We start from the raw sequence: 23649 nt of genomic DNA, 5'->3' as shown, positions 1-23649 counted from the left end.
TCGAGATATTTCGCATGGGTATACTGAAATGATATTCCATTCCTCCGGCATCTCATATTTTACCCAGCACATGTTACAGAGGTGAGGCATTCTTAATTCTAAGAGGGTTCCTCCATGTTTAATCAATTCGGTATTTAATCCATCTATTCGTGGTGATTTCCGGTTTTTCACTTTTTTAAAACTGTCTTCGATTCAGCCAGTTCTATATAATCTAGTCTTTGTAGTTGTTCTTCATTATCTGCGTCTTTGATTTTATGGACTGCACCACAGTTCTTTATGTGTAATCCAGTCATATCTTAGTAATACATTTACATTTGCGGTGTCTCTTTCTTCTTTGTTAAGGTGTTTCATTAATTTGTGTGCTATTTCTTGTGTCCCAAGGATATCATAATGTTCAACTTTGCTTATAAATGAGTCTCATGTTATACTACAGGTATATGCTGATCTTCCCATAGCTTTTGCTTCATTTCTTTTCCGGCGATATTGCTCTTTAACTTCTAACTACTATTTCTGTAGCTTTTCATTATGTTTCACAGTTATTATTTTTGTAATAATAATAATAATTAATATTATCATTATTATTAATTTCGGAAGATTACGTGAAGTGATAACGTGTTCGGTGGAATGTCAGCAATCTTTTCTGGTTATAATGTTGCTGAGTTTAAGTATCTCAGTGGCCTCCCTTATCTACTGATGCTGCACCCGAGGCTATCTATCAAGCACACAGGCTTTCTGAATCTGACGTGTCGGCCACATTTCCTCGTGGTGTGTCGGCTGTTGTAGATTTGTTGTGTTGCGAAAGTCGCATGTAACGTGTATACGCCTACAGGCGAGTGCTAATCCGTCTCTCGCTCACGCCGATACAGATGTCGTCGTACTCACATCAAAATTCGTAAACACCTACAGCGTTGAGGAGGGCTTCAAATATCGTTAAGTTTGTGGCTGCCCTGAAATAGTGGCTTAATTCCTTCGCGGAGCAGCATCTTGCCTGCTCCTCGGTTAACGTCCACGTAAGATAAGCGACGAAGTTGTTATCACGTTCTTTTATCTGTTTTGACGTCACTGTATGCTTCCGTTTTATCAAAAATTGAGTGTGAGCGGGTAGGGAAGGGGGGCGGCGTTTTACTTCTGGTATCGTTTAATTCTTATTGTTGAAACATATCAGCAGTCACTTATCCGGTGAGTTGTGGCTGTCAATAAACGTAATACAGAGTTCCTTTGCGCTGGCTTATAACGCGTCAGTGACAACCAAAAATAGAACGATGTATAGAGTAGAACATCTCCAGATTCTAGCAATTTAGTCGCCCTGCAGCAGACAGCATACTGCTACAAAGACTGTAGCACCGTCAAAATTAATAACGCCTTTTGTAAGCTTTCTTTTCTACGTAAATAGGCTGTAAAGGAATATACTTCTTCAATGGTTCAAATGGCTCTGAGCACAATGGGACTCAACATCTGAGGTCATGAGTCCCCTGGAACTTAGAACTACTTAAACCTAACTAACCTAAGGACAGCGCACACATCCATGTCCGAGGCAGGATTCGAACCTGCGACCGTAGCGGTCGCGCGGTTCCAGACTGAAGCGCCTTGAACCGATCGGCCACACCCTTCTTCTGTGGTTCTCTGCCATTTTAAAATGAATAAACGTAATGTTCAATCTACACTGTAGTGACAAAAGTCATGCTGTAACGATATGCACATATACAGTTGGCGGTAGCATCGGCACACAAGATTTAAGAGGGAAGTGCATTGGCGGATCTGTCATTTGCACACAGGCGATTCATGTGAAAGGGTTTCCGACGTGATTATGGCCGCACGATGGGAAATTGACAGACGTTGAGCGTGGAATGATTGTTGGAGCTAGACGCATGGGGCACTCCAGTTCGGAAATTCAATAATCCGAGAGTCACAGTGTCAAGAATGTGCCGAGAATATCAAACTTCTGGCATCACCTCTCACCACGGACAATCTTCACTTAACGACCGACAGCAGAGGCGTTTGCGTAGAGTTGTCAGTGCTAGGAGACAAGCAATACTGCCTGAATTAACCGCAGAAATCAACGTGGAACGTAGGACGAACGTATCCATTAGGGCAGTGCGGCGAAATTTGGCGTTAATGGGCTACGGCAGCAGACGACCGACGCGAGTGCCTTTGCTTACAGTACGACATCGCCTTCATTGCCTTTCCTGGCGTCCTGACCGTGTTGGTTGGACTCTAGACGACTGGAAAACCGTGGCCTGGTCTAATGAGTCCCGATTTCAGTTCGTAAGAGGTGATAGTAAGGTCCGAGTGTGGCGCCGACCAAACAAAGTCGTGGACCCAAGTTGCAAATAAGACACTGTGCAAGCTGATGGTGGATCCATAACGGTACGGACTAATCTTACATGTAATGGACTGTGTCCTGTGGTCTAACTGGACCGATCATTGACTGGACATCGTTATATTCGGCTTCTTGGAGACCATATGCAGTCGTTCACGGACTTAATATTCCCAAACAATGACGGATATTTTATAGTTTACAAAGCGCCTTGTCAGCGGACCACAGCTGTTCAAAAAAGTGGTTCAAATGGCTCTGAGCACTATGGGACTCAACATCTGTGGTCATAAGTCCCCTAGAACTTAGAACTACTTAAACCTAACTAACCTAAGGACATCACACACGTCCATGCCCGAGGCAGGATTCGAACCTGCGACCGTAGCAGTTGCGCGGTTCCTGACTGAGCGCCTAGAACCGCTAGACCACCGCGGCCGGCACACAGCTGTTCGCGACTGGTTCGAAGAACATTTTGGACACATCGAGAGAATGATTTGGTCATCCAGATCGCCTTACATAAATCACATCGAACACATACGGGACATAATCGACAAGCCAGTTCGTGCACAGAATCCTGCATCATCAACACTTTCGTAGTTGTGGACGGCTATAGAGGCAGGATGGCTCGACGACTTGCTGAGTCATATAGCGTCGAGTTGCCACCCTACACCGGGCAAAAAGAGGTCCGACTTGATATTGACTGCTATGGTTCAAATGGCTCTGAGCACTATGGGACTTAACATCTGAGGTCATCGGTCCCCTAAACTTAGAACTACTTAACCTAACCAACCTAAGGACATCACACACTTCCATGCCTGAGGCAGGATTCGACCCTGAGACCATAGCAGCAGCGTCTAGAGCTGCTCGGCCACAGCGGCTGGCTATTGACAGCTATCCCATGACGTTTTTCATCTCAGTGCATGTTGTTAGCCAGTTAAATGGACCGTCGATGGAACTGCATAGTGATATAAGAAGTAAATAGAGTGAGGATCTAGAGCTTTTTGCTGCTAAGGAGGTCTGATTATTTCTCCTGAACAAAGAATGTGGTTTATACAGATGTTTCAACAAACGTAATAATTTAAATGATTCCTTAAACTTCGTTTTGAGTTGGAGTCCTGTTAAAGTTGCGTTGTTGCCAAATCGCCAACTACTATACTGAATAGCTAACTAGTGGCCAAGAAATTTTTTTACGTTCCGAGATGTTGAAAGATCATGCTTTCTTGTATCAGGAGCTTTCTTCAGCGAAATTCAATGAAGTGTGGTACAGACCTACGTATAAAAGCTTAGAGTAAATAAGAAAAGGCTGCTTTGTTTCAACAGGCTGTCGAAGTATTTTGTGCCGTGAGATCCATACTTGCGCTAACAAAGAGAGCGCTGGGCCAGTGCGTTAGATGGGAGTGGCCTGAAATTTGCCGTCCAATACTGCCCCTTCCGGTTGCCGCTAGTTGAAGCCAGATGCCAGAAACTGCCGCCATTTCAATATCCAATCAGCGTAAATCGCGATACCTCCACCACTGTAGATACTGTTCAACAGCTGACAACACCCTTCCACACAGGAAAATATATACAAATTGTTTAAAACAGAAGAGCCTTACATTGAATGGCAGATGAATTAGTGATGACAAGTCATTTTTTCATAAAACGTGTATTTTCCGTGCTATTGTGTTCTCGATACTCTGTTGCATCTAGACTTGATTCAAGTGTAAACCCATTGAGAAAGTCTTTCAGACATGTGTTAGTGGGTGAAACATGGTATTTGTGACGAGCTGTCATTCCCTCTGGACTTAGAAAACTTATAAAATATGAGAAGTGCTTTTGCTGACTACAGTTGTACTACCTACAAACCTAATATTGTTTTTATGCGCTTGTATTATCACAAGTAAAAAGTACTGCCTCATTATTAATGGCACCTTGAATAAAAACTTTATTTCTGCTGTTATGTCGAAAGCTATCATTACTGAGACCATGGTTCTGTACAAAATAACAGTTGATGCTTCAATTGTTAATAACGCCATTTATTTACATATACAGCGCCGTTACCGGATTATACCTGACTAGTTCATCTTCAAATGGTTGTTCACGTTTATATTACATTTTTCGTTGTTTATATTAGTTGTCGGAAAAATAACAGCCTGTTATTGCACTTAGAACTATCTTAAAGGATAATTTATTTTCTAAATTGTCACATTATTTTTGTGGTGATGCAGTAGGCAGCATAGTCCTATGGAATCAGAATGTCTTCTCAGTTTTTAGAATACAACTCATTTATGTACAAGAGACACATTGTCATAGACTATCATTCTACTGACAAATGTCAGACTTACCACTCAGAAGGTTTTCCATTTGCACTCTTCAAATATCACAGCTGTAATCAAAATGTCATTCGGTGACTTAACTTCATATGCCAGCTAATCATACGAAAACTTTAAACAATATCCAAAATTAAGGGTACATTTTAAACTGGCTGTTACTCGTAGGTGCACATGTGTGTCTGCAGTTTCATTGTGGTGAGTGATGGAGAGTAAGTAAGCTATTGTAGACGCAATAACACCAGCTCCCCTCACGTGTTTGCCTGTTTTGAAGCAGCGTTGCATTATACGTGATGTCGAAAAATATATTCCATTCCCTACGTCACCCTCTTAGGGCTTGACTTTTTTATCTTTCTGTAGTAGCCTATGCTCTTCCTCAGGGTTCAGGCTACGTCCATACCAAATTTCACTGAAATCCGTCCAGCGGTTTTGTTGTGCAAACATAACAGAGGTACTTTTAATAGTGTAAGTATGGAATTATGGATTAAACATATTGAAGATGGTATAAGCACTGCATTCATTACGTTGAAACGTATTACGTCGCATATGTCAACTAATAAAATTACGTAGCATACGAAAACCAATAAATGCACTCTCGCAAATATGGTAAAGATTCAAAAGTCAAAGAGTAAATACCTTTCTCGTATGAAACTTCCTGGCAGATTAAAACTGTGTGCCCGACCGAGACTCGAACTCGGGACCTTTGCCTTTCGCGGGCAAGTGCTCTACCAACTGAGCTACCGAAGCACGACTCACGCTCGGCCCTCGCAGGTCCCGAGTTCGAGTCTCGGTCGGGCGCACAGTTTTAATGTGCCAGGAAGATTCATATCAGTGCACGCTACGCTGCAGAGTGGAAATCTCATTCTGGAAACATCCCCCAGGCTGTGGCTGAGCCATGTCTCCGCAGTATCCTTTCTTTCAGGAGTGCTAGTTCTGCAAGGTTCGCAGGAGAGCTTCTGTAAAGTTTGGAAGGTAGGAGACGAGATACTGGCAGCAGTAAAGCTGTGAGGGCTGGGCGTGAGTCGTGCTTCGGTAGCTCAGTTGGTAGAGCACTTGCCCGCGAAAGGCAAAGGTCCCGAGTTCGAGTCTCGGTCGGGCACACAGTTTTAATCTGCCAGTTTCATATCAGCGCACACTCCGCTGCAGAGTGAAAGTCTCATTCTGGAGCTTTCTCTTAAATTAAATATTTTTTTCTAATTCGCGTAATACTCTTCAAATCAATAAATATCTTGTACTACACGCTTTCTAAAGTAGCTTAAATTCTTCCTGGGGGTTCAAACTATCGCCATACCAGATTTCATCGTGATCGGCTCAGGGGTTTAGTCGTGAAAACGGAACAGACAGTTCCGCTTTTATAATGTTAGTGTGGATAAAAGTTTAAATTACAATATTTGTTCTTTTTTTCTTCCTAATACAGTTTTGATGAAATATAACACATACATTGAAGAGCCACAGAAACTGGTACACCTGTCTAATATCGTGTAGGGCCCCAGCGAACATGCAGAAGTGCCGCAACACGAAGTGGCATGATCCGACTAGTGTCTGAAGTATTGCTGGAGCGAATTGACACCGCACTGCCCAAGGCCTAACAGGTACGGTGGGAAGTTTGATGTAGCTGCAGTTGCTTTAGTTAGATTTGGCAAGGACAACAGGCGTTACTAAATCGTCCTCATATCCCTACATCGGTGGTCTGTGATGGATGATTCTACACGACATTAGTAGGTTGTATACTGCCCATTGTGATGATACTGATGTTTGTGTTGTGGGGCGCTCTACTGTGCTGTCATTAGCGCCCGTACGAAGGTCCAATTTTGACACAGTCCAATTTTTACACTGTTCAATTAGCCACTGTCACGAATGATGATGATGGTGATGAAATGATGAGGATAACACAAACACCCAGTCCATGGCCGGAAATCGAACCTGGGATCCCATGATCCAGAGGAGGCAACACTAGCGATTAGGCCAGATCCTGTTCATTGTGCGACATACGCCAGTCAGTAGACCCTCACATCTTAAGTGCACAGTTCTGTCGTGAGAAATTGTTTAATATTTTCAAGTGAAGGCTACGATGTGGCTTGAACATGAAGAAATAATCCACATGTCTAGCGATTAAAATTGTAGCATCAGGAAGAATACACGATTAACTATTCAGGTGAATCTGAGATACGCATGGTGCCAAACACAGCTTGCGTCTGTAGGTGCAACAACGGCTCTAACTCAATGGGGCACCAAGTCGAATTGATTTGCATGAAGATACTGATGTGAAATTCCATGCTGCTTCAATTCTGTTCCAGAGTCCATCAGCTACACTGGGTGCAAGTGGTGGTGTGGCGTCCCTGTTCTTTCGACTAGGTGAGGGATCTGGAGCACGTGCTGGCCAGGACAACAGTATCAAGGTAAGTCAGGACTTAACGGGCACCTAGCTGTCTTGCATTATCTTGTTGAAAGATGGCTACAGAGACCTCGAAGATACTGTACAGCCACTGGCCATAACTCGTCAGAGATGTAATAGCTACTGTCCAAATTAACGGATGTGCGAACTAGATGTCACCGTAATGAGCACCGAATGGACCTCACACCGTTCCATATGATGACGAATGCAATCGAACAACGTGACGTCTCCTTGAAACCCCCACACATAGATACGTCCATCGTGATGCTGCACTGGTGTGCAAAACATTAGGACAACAGTACGTTTCGCATGATGTGCATTGTCAAGTAACATAGCTCGCTGAAACTTGGGCCACACACAGAAAGAACTAATAAAGTATAGTACAGCACAGCACAGTACAGAAAGAAACGAAAGAAATACGAAATGAGACGAACAGAAACGGCACTTTCATTCAAAGAGAATAACAACACTGAAGTCACCGGAAATCATGATGGTCCCCTGGACATTAAAAAAGGCGGGACATGTTTCTTAAAAGGGTGTGCGATCGCGATGGGCGGAAATGCGTACCCTGCAACATGCTCCCTGGTTGACCACACTGTTGATAAGGAATTCTTGTGGTGCGGCGTTTGATGACAACACTATCGCGCTTGAAAACTGCATGGTGGATGTGAAATTGCTGCAGTACGTTTCTCAAATGTATCCAACACCTTTTCTATGGGATTTAAGTCTGGGGAATGGGCAAGTCGGTTTATTCGGCGAACATCCTCTCATTTTAACAGCTCGTCCATCTGCGCTGTGCGATGAGGACGTGCGTTGTCATCCATAAAAATGAAATCAGGGTCAGATGCACTCGTAAAAAGGTGCACGGTAGGAAGGAGCACAGTGACACAATAACGCTGACCAGTGAATGTATTGAGACTAAAGAGTTGGAGGTCGGTACGCCCATGCAACAATAAGCCTCGCCACATATAACACATCTACCACAAAAATGATCATGTTTCACAATTTTCATGATTGTATTACGTACACTCAACATTATGGAACATGAACGTTTTGGTGGTCCAGGTGTTGTGGTATGGCGAGGCATAATGTTGCATGGCGTACCGATCTCCATGTCTTTTATACAATACAATTACCAGTCAAAGTGGTGGGATATATACTCCATACCCATGCACACCTTTGCAGGAGGTGCATTCGGCACCGACTTCATTTTCATGGATGGCAGTGGACGACAGCAGTCAACTGCGCATGTGGAGGATCTCTTGGAACGAGAGGATATTCGGCGAATATACTGGTCTGCCCGTTCCCTCGACTTAAAACCTGTTGCGCAGACGTACTGCAGCACGTCTCCATGCATCAAAGATCATGCAGTAGTTGTCGACGGCTCTGCAGAAGGAATGGGACGCCTCACCACAGGAACTCCTCATCACCCTTGTGACCAGTATAGGAGCCCGTTGCATAGCGTGTAGTTCCTTCGCGACGATCACACGATGCGTTAAGAATCATGTGCCCCCTTTTGAAACGTCCAAGGACCATCATTACTCGAGGGGACATCAATGTAATCTTTTTGTCTTTGAGTGAAATTGTCATTCATGTTCGTCTCATTACACAGACTCCTTTGTGGAGGGCACAGTAATAAGCACCGCTGGTGTAGAAAACATATGGAAATGTTGAAAGCAAGTAGGTCGCCATGTCCTGATCGAATCCCATTTCGATTTTACAGGAAGTACTCCATAGCACTGACCTCTTACATACCTTGCAATTATCGCAAATGTCCCGCCTAGTGCGAAGTCCCAAGAGACTAGAACAAAGCGCAGGTGTCTCCCGTATATAAGAAGGGAAAAAGAACGGGCCAGCAAAACTACAGATCTTTAATATCGGCTTGGTGCAGATTCCTTGACCGTAGTGAAACGTATATGCAACCAGTATGTAACGTAGCTACAGCCGATACTGCCCTTGTTCGTCGGTGAAAATGGACTAAATAAGCAACCTGAGCTGTCAGTAAAAGGAATCTAACCTGCACAACACTGTGTGCGTGATGTATGAGTGTCAGTCTCACTGTCCTTTAAACCCTCAACGGATCGTTCATGAAAAACTTGAAACTAGCATTTGGATAAGCTATCTGACTGTGCATTTAAATAAGAATTTACAAGTGATACAGAATCTGACTTGTGCAACGGAATTTACTGGATTAGAGTACATGACATGTTGTGGTCTATCAGTGTCTCTGTTTTGGCCCTAACTTTGCAGCTCACCTCTTTAGATGACTGCCTCTTTACATGTGGTTTACAGCAATCCGCAGCAGCATGACGCAGCAGCGGCTAAAACTTATTGTTACTTCGAATGAATTTAATAAAAAGCAGTTTGTTTGGATCCTGTTAACTATCTTGTAAGAAAAGATTTCATAAGTTAAGTCTATTTAAAACTTCAGAATCATCACACCCATAACCAATTATAGACAATGGCAAATACAACGGCATAGGTATCAATAATGGCTGAGTGCCAGATTAACAAATTATTTCAATTTCAGTGTTACATTAACATATAATAACCACAGCATATTATTTACCTGAAGAGAATAATGATAACTATTATTTGGATAAGGAAGCTTCATTCACTGACAAGTGAAACATGGGATTATTGCAAACTCTAACTAACAATCATGACCCTAACCCTGCAATTGCTTTTGCGCTATGCTTGCCAATTTTACCTTGAATTCCACCTTCAAGCGTAGTTAAGCCGTGAAAATCTGTCCTGGTTATATAAATGAAATCAGGCCTTGAGTGTGGTAAGATCTGCAGTCAACGACGTGAGGGCAGCGTGACACGTCTTCTGTCTCCGAGCTCTCGACCAACACTACCACTTCCATTCTCGCAGACAGACCGCGTCTCATAACAATGCTTAGAATCACGCTCCCGTGTTTCGCCCTCAGATTGTTACTATCAATATCTGAGTGCTTAAACAATGCAAAAGAATAGTGTTAAGTTGAATATATTTGAGAGCTGGTTTCTCAGGATGGGGCAGGATAAGGTTACTATTGAGGATGGGGCTGTAATCAGCTACTCTCGGTTGCACAACAAATACGTGAATTTCATTTAAAGAAATTAAAATTTTAAAACAATCTCTTAAAAAGCACAATTGACTATACGACGGCTGAAGGCTTTATCACCAAAAAAAAAATCCCAGTTTTAGGGCCGAAGGCCACCAACAATAAACTCAAACAACAAATGGCTGAAGGCCTGAATTATAAGTCAAGAAAACAATCGGAAATAACACTTTTAAAATAAATCCCTTGCTTTTAAAACATGTTTGCTAAAAAAATTAAAAAAATTACTGTCTCATGGCTGAAGGCCTTATCATCAAAGAAGTGAAATTATTGCTCAACTGAAGGCCACACCAACAATAATTAGAAAATTACAAATATCTTACAAAGAAACTTCACAATATAAGGAATCAAGACAAGCAGTTCTCAGCAAGTGTTCCAAGGGTCGGCCTGGGAAGGTAACTCAAATATAAGGTAAGGTGAGACAGGCAGCCAAGAGTTGTACTCACGTAGCAGGATGGCAACTCAAACTAGGGGCAGCTTAAGCGCCGACCGACCGACTAACCAATCCGCCTAACGTCCGATCACCAGTACAATGATGGAATGTTTTTAGGCAAGGGTGAAGAGACAGACAGCGCTACTTCTTCAGAAAACAGCCAAGGCCGATGGAAACATTAGAACCAAGGTCGACCTCCTACAAAAAAAAAATAAATAAATAACTGCACCGTACACTATAAGAGGCTGTCGAACTACACGCCATGTTGGACAGCATCAACACGACGAGGAAAGGTACACTGCCGGAAAAGTACGCTAACCTCCAGGGCAGGTAATTGGGGCGTTAGCGGCCACATGGCATAAAATCCGCTGGTTGCACTTCACTAATAAGAATAATACTAAATTCAATGATGAATAACAAAAGAGAAAGACGGCTGCCATATTTCGCCGCCTCGAAACACATCTCTCGTTGCCGCCAGGCTCAGCGGCCCTTGGAGCAACAACCCGCCGACCAAAGGCGAGATCTCAGAATAGTCAAGATTGCATTAGCACTTAACTCTTCAGTCAACTTAAACGTCCAGGGTTCGGTGTGCAACGAAGTCGTCGCTCTCGCAGCTACCCCTCCTTGATCCGGCAGTGGCAGCATGCCGCCAGTGGCCCCGGCTTCCCCTGGCGCTGCACGGACCTGCTCGCTGCTGTGCCCCCAACCAACCTGATGTCCGTTCGCAACTGTCCTCGCCAAATCCAGTATGCAGACAGCATTAAAATAACTGCTCATTCAAAACCACAAGATACACACGGATCCAGGAAAACAATTCCACCAATAACTCACAATACTAAAACCAGTCACTGTGAAACAACACGAACGAATTATAAGTCGGCAGAAACACAGAGAAGCGAGAAGCGTCGTCCGCTGCGACGACACCGCACGACCAACCAACGGTCGTCCCCACTCAAGTCAGGCACGGGAAAGATCCCAGCATAAATCATCGACTGACAACTTAATGCCATGAGGTCACTTCGACGGGTAGACACACAGACAAGTGAAAGTTGCACAACTCAAATATCACGGTCCATTCAACTAAAACTCGCTGAGTCCGGTTCTTGACGTGGCCGTGCACTCTCGCGACCACACCCTTCCGTCAGACAGTGCATGTGTGTTGCCAGCGGTCGGGCGAGTACTGGCAGTCCGGACCTTACTGCTGCTCCGTCACAACTCCCTTGCTCGACACGCAACGACCCGGAAATACTAGAGGCCGTTACAAAGATGGTACCACAGTACGCGTTATCGATAAGCGCTGCTGCTGCCACTCACGGACAGACAAGGCGTGCAAACGTAGTGGCGCCAGTGAACACACTAACAAAACGAGACGCCACTATCGCTGTTACAAGAAGACAAGTTATGAATGGCATCACCGCGAGCCGCACACGGCTCAGTATTGTTTTCAATGTAATGTAGAGTTCTGACACACTCCTTACAATATTCTCAGTTCGAATACAACAAATTTCTTTGAGAGGGAAAACTTATGTCCACAAATCAGGGCGGTTTTAGAAGGCACGTCTCGTGCGAAGCTCAGCTTGCCTTTTCTCGCCTGAGATCCAGTGAACCACGGATCGAGGGCATCACGCGGATTCCAGATCCCTAGATTTTCATACAGCATTTGACACAGTGCCGCACTGCGGATTGTTAACGAAGATAGAAGCATACGGAATAGGTTCTCAGGTATGTGAGTGGCTCGAAGGCGTTGTAAGTAACAGAAGCCAGTGTGGTGTCCTCTGCGGCTAGTGTTCACCAAAGGTACCGTCAAGAGCGCCCCAATGAGGACCGCTGTGACAGGACCGCTGTCGTTCCCTTTATACACAAATGATCTGGCGGACAGGGTAAGCAGCAGTCTGCAGCTGTTTGCTGATGATACTGTGGTGTATGTGAATGTGTCATCGTTCAATGACTGTAGGAGGATACGACATGATTCAAATGGTTCAAATGGCTCTGAGCACTATGGGACTTAACATCTGAGGTCATCAGTCCTCTAGAACTTAGAACTACTTAATCCTAACTAACCTAAGGACATCACACACATCCATGCCCGAAGCAGGATTCGAACCTGCGACCGTAGCGGTCGCGCGATTCCAGACTGAAGAGCCTAGAACCGCTCCGCCACACCGGCCGGCGATACGACATGATATATAAAATGTCTAATTGGTGCTATGAGTGGCAGCTAGCTCTAAATGTAGAAAAATCTAAGTTAATGCTGATAAATAGGGGAAAAAATGGTTCAAATGGCTCTGAGCAGTATGGGACTCAACTTCTGAGGTCATCAGTCCCCTAGAACTTAGTACTACCTAAACCTAACTAACTTAAGGACAACAGACAAATCCATGCCCGAGGCAGGATACGAACCTGCGACCGTTCGGTCTCGCGGTTTCAGACTGTAGCGCCTAGAACCGCACGGACAATCGGGCCGGCAAATAGGAAAAGCACTGTGCTTCGTAGTGTGCTGCTTAGCACAGTCACGTCGATTAAATGTCTAGGCGTAACGTTGCAAAGCAATATGAAATGGAATGAGCAGTTAAGAAGACGACGTCGGTATATTGAGAAGGTGTGATTCATCTGTAAAGGAAACCACATATAGGACATTAGTGCGACCCAATGAGTGCTGTTCAAGTGTTTGGGATGCGCACAAGACCAGATTAAAGGAATACATCGAAGCAATTGATAGGTTGTCTGCTAGATTTGTTACCATTAGTTTCGAACAACACGCAAGTATTACAGATATGCTTAGTGAACTCAAATAGCAATCCCAGGAGGGGAGGCGATGTTCTTTTCGAGAAGCACTACTGATAAAATTTAAAGAACCGTCATTTGTTGCTAACTGCAGAACGAAAAGCGCGAGTTGGGTTTCACATGATCGATGTTTCCGGAAACCCTGCTTGTTATCGTGAAATAGGTCATTGTGTTCAAGACACCTCGTTATGTTTGAACTCAGAATATGTTCTAAGATTCTACTACATACCGATGCCAAGGATACTGGACGTTAGTTTTGGGGATCACATCTACTACCCTTCTTGCAGACGGGTGTAACCTGTGTTTATTTCCAAGAACTCGGCATTTTTTTTTTTTTGTTCAGAGGATCTACAGTAGGTTAAAGTAAGTAGGCGGGGCTAACACAGCCGCAAATTTAGTATGTATCTGATAGGGATACTAGCGTGACCTGAAGCTTAGTTCAATTTTAACCATTTTAGACGTTCCGCAACGCTACTGACACTAACGCTTATTTCCCTCGTCTTTTCAGTGGTAAGACGATTAACACTGGGTAGTTCTCCTCGGTTTTCCTTTGTAAAGGAGTATTTGAAAACGGAATATTGCTTTGCTACCCCCAGTTTCAGTTCCTGTCTCATTCGCTAGGGACAGGACATCAACTTTGGTGCCCTCGCGAACCCACTGATACCACATTCACATAACAGTCGTGCGATCATAATCATTGCGAGCAGCAGTATCTCGAAACTATTAAGCACAGTTTTGATTCGCCACGATCCCGCCACGCTATTTGAAACCCCCAAATCAACCAGCCAACCAACTAACCAAAGATCCCGCCACTATAGAATTTCCACTCCTACTAGAAGACTTTACTACCTCATACAAACGAACAACATTAAAATGCTGATTCAGAAAGAGAAACCGGCAATGTAATTTCTCTTCAGTCACAGAATGTAGACGGCGGTTTCACTGAAAGGCTACTCATTTGCATAATCTGGAACGTTACTTCGACATTTGTTGCAATTTTAATTGCTTAGTAATATTCCTCCCATACTTCCAAGGCTATTTACAATGTGCGGATAAATCGTTCAGTGTCTAAATAGGGAAACGTGGGTAAAAGTGAATGCACATGTCAAGTCAGGTCTAACATTGCGACGTAGCACTGAATACTCTTAGCTGAAGCGTATTTATCTATTGCAGCATGTATTAATTAGTGTCACGACTAATTTCATTGTGTACCTTCTGTCTCGTAGTTCCTTGACTTCACTCACCCAGTTTCTTAGACCGCCTCTTTTCATACTCTCAACGCGTTTGGAAATGTGAAAATTTTACTTTAAAATTATTTTCTTCTTATCGAGTACACATCTTTAATGATAAGTTTCATATTTTATAATGCGCATGATTTTTCACCGTGAGCGAGAAATGTGCTTGCAATTCATGAATAGTCTTCCGGTTTGGAGAGGGAATTATGCATGTTCGAGAGACATATCGACAAGTGTGACAGATATTGAAACAAAATCGGCGAATTTTGCTAATGTGACATTAGGAAAAATGGAGGTTAGCAGGAGTAGAATCAAACGATTGCGGCTCCCAGTGTCATCGCGGCCTTACAGTAGGACCATCGCGTTGGCTTCATAACAATAAGCCGGCCGCTGTGCCCGAGCGGTTCTAGGCGATTCAGTCCGGAACCGCGCTGCTGCTACGGTCGCAGGTTCGAATCCTGCCTCGGGCATGGATGTGTGTGATGTCCTTAGATTAGTTAGGTTTAAGTAGTTCTAAGTCTAGGGGACTGACCTCAGATGTCAAGCCCCATAGTGCTTAGAGCCATTTGAACCATTTGTCATAACAATAATTATTTGGTTTATTTGCTTTCTGAACAAGTGAACAACTTGTGGCTAGTAGTGGTATCTAGCGGGCCGGCAGGTAACTGTTGTTTCCATGACAGTGTGGTAGATGGCTGTTCAAATGGCTCTGAGCACTATGCGACTTAACTTCTGAGGTCATCAGTCGACTAGAACTTAGAATTAATTAAACCTAACTAACCTAAGGACGTAACACACATCCATGCCAGAGGCAGGATTTGAACCTGCGACCGGAGCGGTCGCTCGGCTCCAGACTGTAGCGCCTAGAACCGCACTGCTACTCCGGCCGGCTAGATGGCTGTCATGAACTGTGGAAGAAAATGCTGGATCATAAAGATATGCATTACGTTTTCCCTTCTCTTGACACGATTTTAACACACAATGTATTTCAGTTCAGTGAATAATGTGTTTGTGGATCATTTAACGAAACACAGTGATTACTTTCTGAAGAATTTTCTGGAAGTTGATCAACATAACTGGATCAATGAACTTCCATGAACAGGCCCCACTGATGCACATGAACAATTTGTTGATATTTTTTTCAGGCCCCACACTGATGGCCAATCTCGTTTCCTCATCATTGTTTGACGTTTGGAACTTACTGAAGCAGAAATATCCACAGAAGACGGCAAGGCCCTACATGTTTTGATACCTTTTGCAACATCCTACTTCCGTGAAGTAGGCTTTACAGTACTGACAGTTATCAATGTGAAATATAGATCGCGAACTAATGTGGAGAAACAGACGCGAGTGGCAATTTCGACCTTCTGACAAGATTTGAATAAATGATAAAGAAGCAAGTTGATCCTTCCCATTGATTTCGTTTCAGAAATAAGATGTAATAACATAAAAAGGTGATTAAAGTTCTATTGAAGAAATAACTAGTCTTATCCATTTTTTTTGGAAACTTACCCTATACTTCTATTCGGACATGATGTGTGAAAAGAGTCGCGGGAATTCATGTTGAATCCAAAAAGTTTGGAACCCAATGCCGTAAGCGAAGGCTCCCTTACCGGTCTTTCCTCCGTAGCTGAGCGAGAATGAAACTGCTATGTATTTTTCTGCTAACTATCGTCACAAAGCATCACTCAGTGTGCTAACAGTTGGATCCTGACTATGGTAGACAACCACCACGATCCTCGCCTAGATCTGAAATATCAGTGCGACAAACCTTTCTAAATTAAGTCGGTTCTGACAGTGGAGATTACTTTTTAGGGGACTGCTTTGCGTTATTCGCTATATTTTCATAACTTCAAATACAGTTAGTTGAAGTATATTTATCCACTACAGTAGATCGAACTTTGTGCTCTCAGGACACTAATGGCGTTTCGGAACGTGAAAATATTCATTTGAGAAAATCCATACATATTATAAAAATAGATGTAAGTATGTGTGTGTATATGTATGTTCCAGATGCCCCTCCAAAACCATTGGACCGATTTCAAACAAACTAGGCACATATATCCTTTATTGTCAGGCAACAGTCGTTGTGGGGGTAAGAAACATCTACCTTCCACAGTTCAAGAGTATGACGTCAGAAATACAGAGATGCGTGAAAAATGCCGCATCATGTACGAAGTTTTATTACATTTTTTCTTACTACTAAGACACTCCTACAATCGAGTGAAGGTGATCCCCGACAACTGGCAGCGCTTTTGACAGCTTTCAGCTGAGACAACACAAACAGCTATAGGCGAAAACTATAGCCGTTATAGAGCTAAGGAGAGGTGTTACCGTAGAGACGTTTACTAAATCGAGTTGTAGACACGCCAAGAAACTGCGCCCAACGCACAGAAATTGCCCAAGATCATCTCACATCGAGTCTACCGCAGGAGTATACACAAAGTTTCGTTTCTAGTAGAAAACTGACAAAATAAACACACAGACAATACTGGGTTTGTCAGATGGTTATCCAATAATGTGTTCCGCTTGACAAATCTAATTTTTCTTTCAGGGTCGTATTTACCCGCACGCTACGTACGCTGCAAACTATACTAGAGTGGGTAAAAGGATTCCTGACTGTTGAAAGGGCTTCGAGCAGCTGCTTTACAAGGCTTTATGGCAAAGCCTCGGTGTTGTGGCAGCTCTACATTGTTTTCGTCTGTAGCCGTTTCCGTTCAACAGCTGAGAGCTGACAACAGGGCTGCCAGCTGTCAGGGATCTTATTTCGCCGTCTCTGCTGTTGGGTGCTGGCCGCAACACAAAGAACTGAAATACGGAAATGTCTGTAACGCTGTGGTGTCGTCTCTCTTATTATCCTAAAAGATGTAGACATAGCTATGAGTATTTTGTATGGGTTACCCGGCTGAATTTTTCAGTAGATAGCTTATACAAAGCAGCCCCCGCTCCGCTGCGCCAAATACCAAATGACAGCTTGCGAAACGCGTGGTACTTCACTTAACAAAGTGTTTCAGACTTTTTAAAAGAATGCGGAACAGACACCTTGTCGTTTGAAGTGAGTTGATATCGTGCACAGACAGTAACATCCCCACCTTGCTTCATCCTAACTGAGGTTATTGCCACCTACTCCCCCTCTCTGTCCATCTTCTCCTTATCCCCCATTCTCTGTCGACTTTCAAATCAACCTCCCCAACTCTCCGTCCACCTCCTCCTGCTTCCTCTCTCTGTCGACCTCATCCACCCCACGCCAATCTCTGTCCATCTCGCTATACCCGACTGCCTCTGCCTATATGTTCCTTCATCATCAACTCGCCCGTCTATCTCCTCCTCCATCCACTTTCTCTTCATCTCCTTGTCTATCCTTTACCTCCACATCTCCTCCTCACTCTCTCTCTCTCTATCTCTGTCTTTCACCTGTCCATCTCCTCTCTCCTCCTTCTGTCCATTCCTTCCCTTTCTCTGTCCACTTTCCTCTATTCGCCCATCTCCTCCTCCCCACATCTGTGTCACTGTCCTCCTTCCCGCTCTCTGTGTGCTCATCTTTTCCTCCTTCTAACTGCACATTATCTCTTCCACTCCAGTAGGAGGTTGCTCGTTCTTACCCTCTACAGTATTTCTTTCCAAATAGTAATTAATATGCGTACCAAGTTTCGTTGAAATCCATCTGGGAGTTTAGCGGGACTTATTTACCTGCAGCTTTGCCTTCACATGCACGTCACTTATGCGTATTTCACATACATTCAATATATTTTACACATGTCTGTATACATGTTTCACCCGTGTCTCTAACGACTTCCGCACTGCCATTTCGTTTTCACGCAGCGCAATGTTTATGACGTCATATCTCCAGAGTTTTGAGTCGTACAATGGTATAATTTTGTAGGCACATGAAGCGAAATGTGTTGCGAATAGAGGTCATAGCAAATAAATAAATGATCTGCATGCTGTGTCAGTTTTTCATGCATCTCAGTATATGTGAAGTCATATCTCCTGAACTGTGTCGTAGAACGATATAATTTTTCAGGTACATTCCTTGGTATATGTGAACACTCTCTACAAAATATAAGGCGAATACTGCTGGTAGTTAAGGAATAATAAATTAAAAAGTCATACTCGATGCTGTAGATTCTTGCACGAATAGCGAAAATGTAGCAAGCGACAAACGTTTTCCCTTCCTCACTTTGTGAGATCTGACAGCGAGAAAAAGTTTCGTAAGATTTGAAATTGTGTGTTAAGTTTGTTGCAAGTGTCTAAGTGCCCTCTTATTCTCAAATACTAAATGAATAAAGTCCGGGTATTCGCGAGTCGTGGACCATAGTTCTTTCTCACAGCCACCGTCACCCCTTTCACAGGCACGTGATTGTTACCCCTCCCCACTCCTCGTGATTCTTTCCAGGCAGTAGATGATGTGTGTCTCAAGTGTAGCTGGAAGCAGTCCAACGGTTTAGGAGAGGATGTGGAACATACAAAACATAGATAAATAAATGCATACATAAAAATGGACATCCATTTTTCTCATTTATACGGGTATGGAATAAACGTATTCTTATAAATTCATTTTGTAATAGTTTTACTACTACTAACAGTAATTATCTACATAAATCAAATATTAAATATATATAAAACATCTAATACTAGCCGGCCGGAGTGCCGAGCGGTTCTAGGCGCTACAGTCTGGAACCACGCGATCGCTGCGGTCGCAGGTTCGAATCCTGCCTCGGGCATGGATGTTAGTTTAAGTAGTTCTAACTTTTAGGGGACTGATGACCAAAGAAGTGAAGTCCCATAGTGCTCAGAGCCATTTCAACCATCTAATACTGTGCCTTGTACACAGTGGCGGATACAGAAAATCCTCAAGGAGGGAGCGCTGCAGGTTTCTTCCGCTACCTTTACTATTAGCGTAATAAAAAATAATGAAGTGATATGCAAAGTTTAAGCAAGTTTTATTTAAAGTGATTATACACATATACAAGACAATGCCATCTTGTTGTTGTTGTGGTCTTCAGTCCAGAGACTGGTTTGATGCAGCTCTCCATGCTACTTTATCCTGTGCAACCTTTTTCATCTCCCAGTACCTACTGCAACCTACATCCGTCTGAATCTGTTTGGTGTATTCACCGCTAATGCCATCTGATGATATAAAAAAGTTACAGTTGTGGTTCTTTTCCTCAAATGATGAATTCTATGCGCCTATTCTTCCTGGCAAATTGGCTAATTACATCGTCAACAGGACAATCAATGTCCGGGTGAGTGTTCGACAGAGCTAAGCCATTAAATCGATCCCTAAGTGCCAGACAGAATCGTATAAAATACGATGAAGCGGACGCGCGTGCTACATAGGAAAGTACAACTATTACAGCTGCTCGATTCAGAAGAAACGAACGAACAGCATGCGGGCTGACTGGCGTGGGTGGTGGCAATGCGGGCGGCCCCGCATATGAATCTGCCACTGCTTTTATAGCATCATGAGACCTGTAACCAGCACTGTAGCGCAGTATGCAGAATTACTGTGGCGATTATTATTTTCATCGTAGGCAAATTACAATAGTGTAAAAGAAAAGTAAAACTATCATTGCAGAAAGAGGTTGTTTTCTGTTTTTTCCGTGTAATCTGTTATCACTGACCGCCACAAAATACAAACTAATTCAATTTATTGATCTGGTCAAGTGATTAAGTCATATTGTGTATATTCAAATTTAGTTAAATAATGAAATTTTGGCGCTACGTTATAGGTTGCTCATTAGAAAATTACTTTAAAATGCTGCTGTTGTTTGTTACCTATCACACAATTAATCGTCGCACTACGACATGAAAAGTGAGAAGGTTGGATTAAAAAAAAAAAAAAAAAAGACTCAAGCATCAGAATACTCTGAAGTGTTCGATAGGAAGTCGTTCATGTCTGTGCCGTGGAGCAGACGACGGTTGTGGCTACAGGCAGTGTGCACTGACGAAGAGACCGTATTTCGCTCCATTTCCGGAGGCTCTACGGGCTCGAAAGTCATCAGTGCGTGGAGCCAGCGGTTCGCGGCTTTCCTCCGAAACCGCAGGGGAGGCGAGCAAGGAGGCAGGCGGGCGCTCCTCCGCTGCCAAAGCCCAATATTCGCGCAGCGGGGCGCGAGGCGTCGGCTGATTTACGAGCTGATGAGTGAGTGTACCACGCCGCCGCACCGCCCCAGAGCCGCGGAATTAGACCCGCACTCCGTGCGGCAGACAAAGCCCACGGCACGATTGCGCCTTATTACTTAGCAGTCTCGTCTCAAATTACGGAAATCATCCCTGAAGGAAGTTCGCCGAGTTATCTGATGAAGATCTCGTCATATGAGCAAAAGTGCCATATCAAAACTACGGACATAGAGTTTACTAACAAATTTTTAAATGTCAGTTTGGTCCAAATTACGTTGCAGTACATTGTACCGTAATGATGCAAATAAATCTTGATTGATCCCTGTATGAGACTGAAATTTTGCAAACTGACTAGTGGCCAAAGAAATGTCTGTTAATAACACCAGTCTGCATGATATCAGATACTTGAAAATATATGCTAAGCTGATTTCGAAACTATTCTTACTTTTCTTATATCACGTAGAGCTTTTTCGTATTGGAAGAAATGTACACTGCTGGCCATTAAAATTGCTACACCAAGAAGAAATGCAGATGATAAACGGGTATTCATTGGACAAATATATTATACTAGAACTAACATGTGATTAAATTTTTACGCAATTTGGGTGCATAGATCCTGAGAAATCAGTACCCGGAACAACCACCTCTGGCCGTAATAACGGCCTTGGTACGTCTGGGCATTGAGACAAACAGAGCTTGGATGGCGTGTACAGCTACAGCTGCCCATGCAGCTTCAACACGATACCACAGTTCATCAAGAGTAGTGACTGGGGTATTGTGACGAGCCAGTTGTTCGGCCACCATTGACCAGACGTTTTCAATTGGTGAGGGATCTGGAGAATGTGCTGGCCAGGGTAGCAGTCAAACATTTTCTGTATCCAGAAAACCCCATACAGGACCTGCAAGATGCGGTCGTGCATTATCCTGCTGAAATGTAGGGTTTCTCGTGGATCGAATCAGGGATAGAGCCAAGGGTCGTAACACATCTGAAATGTAACGTCTACTGTTCAAAGTGCCGTCAGTGCGAACATGAGGTGACCGAGACGTGTAACCAATGGCACCCTATACCATCACGCCGGGTGATTCGCCAGTACGGCGATGACGAATACACGCATTCAATGTGCGTTCACCGCGATGTCGCCAAACACGGATGCGATCATCATCATGCTGTAAACAGAACCTGGATTCATCCGAAAAAAAATGACGTTTTGCCATTCGTGCACCCACGTTCACCGTTGAGTACACCATCGCAGGCGCTCCTATCTGTGACGCAGCGTCAAGGGTAACCGCAGCCATGGTCTCCGAGCTGATAGTCCATGCTGCTGCAAACGTCGTCGAACTGTTCGTGCAGATGGTTGTTGCCTTGCAAACGTCCCCATCTGTTGACAAAGGGATCGAGACGTGGCTGCACGATCCGTTACAGCCATGCGGATAAGATGCCTGTTATCTCGACTGCTAGTGATACGAGGCCGTTGGGATCCAGCACGGCGTTCCGTATTACCCTCCTGAACACACCGATTCCATATTCTCCTAACAGTCATTGGATCTCGACCAACGCGAGCAGCAATGTCGCAATACGATAAACCGCAACAGCGATAGGCTATAATCCGACCTTTATCAAAGTCGGAAACGTGATGGTACGCATTTCTCCTCCTTACACGAGGCATCACAACAACGTTTCACCAGGCAACGCCGGTCAACTGCTGTTTGTGTATCAGAAATCGGTTGGAAACTTTCCTCATGTCAGCACGTTGTAGGTGTCGCCAACCTTGTGTGAACCCTCTGAAAAGCTAATCATATGCATATCACAGCATCTTCTTCCTGTCGGTTAAATTTCGCGTCTGTAGCACGTCATCTTCGTGGTTTCTAGCTATAGGAAGTCATTTTAGGTTAGCCTGCAACTGTATGTAAATGGAGCAAAAGTACGGAAGTGTAGAAGGTTTGGCCAAATGGGAGGTATTTCATGCCTGCGGCAAAAATTGTCTTAAATAATATCCCTGTAGAGTACAAAAAATATTACTTCCACCACTAAATAGCAAACTGGGCTCAATCAAGCGGTTTATAGGGTCTCAGCGACAACATGGAATCCACTTCAAGTATTATGAAATTTCCTTTCGGTAATCAAGAAAAGCTGGAAGTTGGAGTTCTTGTTAGTCCTCAGATTCACAAATTTATGAAGAATTACGAATAAGAGATTAAAATAAAAAAGTTGCTGCACTGTTACTGAAAACCTTATAGGGAATAAAAGTTCATCCAAATTACAAGAACATTGTCAAAACTTTCTTGAAAAATTTCAAAAATATGTATCGTAACAAGAACGCAAACGTCCGCTTTGTTTTTTCCCCACTTGAGTTATCGGTATTCTCACTGCAGTGAGAGTGGCAATTACAACCTACATCCTCAAGTATTTGTTGAATGTATCCCAATCTCTGTCTAACTCTACAGTTTTCACCTCTCTACAGCTCCCTCTAATACAACTGACGTTATTCCCTTATCTCTCAACACATGTCCTGTCATCCCGTCCCTTCTTCTTGTCAGCGATTTCTATTTACTCCTTTCTTCGCCACTTCTGCGGAGAACCTTTGTAAGTGATGTGAATACAAGGACGCTATGTGCAAGAAGCATGAAGCGCCCTTTGAATGTATCCTTATAGCTAAAAGAGCCACGCGCACTTTGAATAAGTAAATGCTATTTGACACTGAAATCAATATAAAAGATAGGGTCGCCACCAACTCTAGCCACATGACAAAATGGGGTAGCACTGAGTCGGAAAATTACTTAATTTATTAATAAGAAAAACTCACAAAAGAACATTCATTGTAAAGTCATTGATAAAGAATGGGATGAAGTTATTAATATGATCCAGGCATTCTTCCCGTGAATCAAATATGAGTAAAGTAAATAGGACGTGAACACCATGCGTAAGTGCAGCCGGCAGCAAGATTCGTGA

The 23649-nt window shown here is 43.5% G+C and overlaps 1 protein-coding gene across 1 annotated transcript in view; it reads left to right on the top strand.

Annotated features, from left to right (window-relative positions):
* LOC126251674 (ATP-binding cassette sub-family G member 1) overlaps positions 1 to 23649 on the top strand; it is an 862342-nt gene that overhangs the window by 45256 nt on the left and 793437 nt on the right. Inside the window, exon 2 of the mRNA XM_049952253.1 lies at positions 6921 to 7022. The gene's annotated coding sequence lies outside the window, so the exon portion shown is untranslated. The remainder of the gene's footprint in view (positions 1 to 6920; positions 7023 to 23649) is intronic.

Source organism: Schistocerca nitens, chromosome 4 (genome assembly GCF_023898315.1).
Source record: "Schistocerca nitens isolate TAMUIC-IGC-003100 chromosome 4, iqSchNite1.1, whole genome shotgun sequence".
Taxonomy (NCBI): domain Eukaryota; kingdom Metazoa; phylum Arthropoda; class Insecta; order Orthoptera; family Acrididae; genus Schistocerca; species Schistocerca nitens.
The sequence above is the reverse complement of the archived record's forward strand: the minus strand, read 5'-3'. Positions and strand labels throughout refer to the sequence as shown.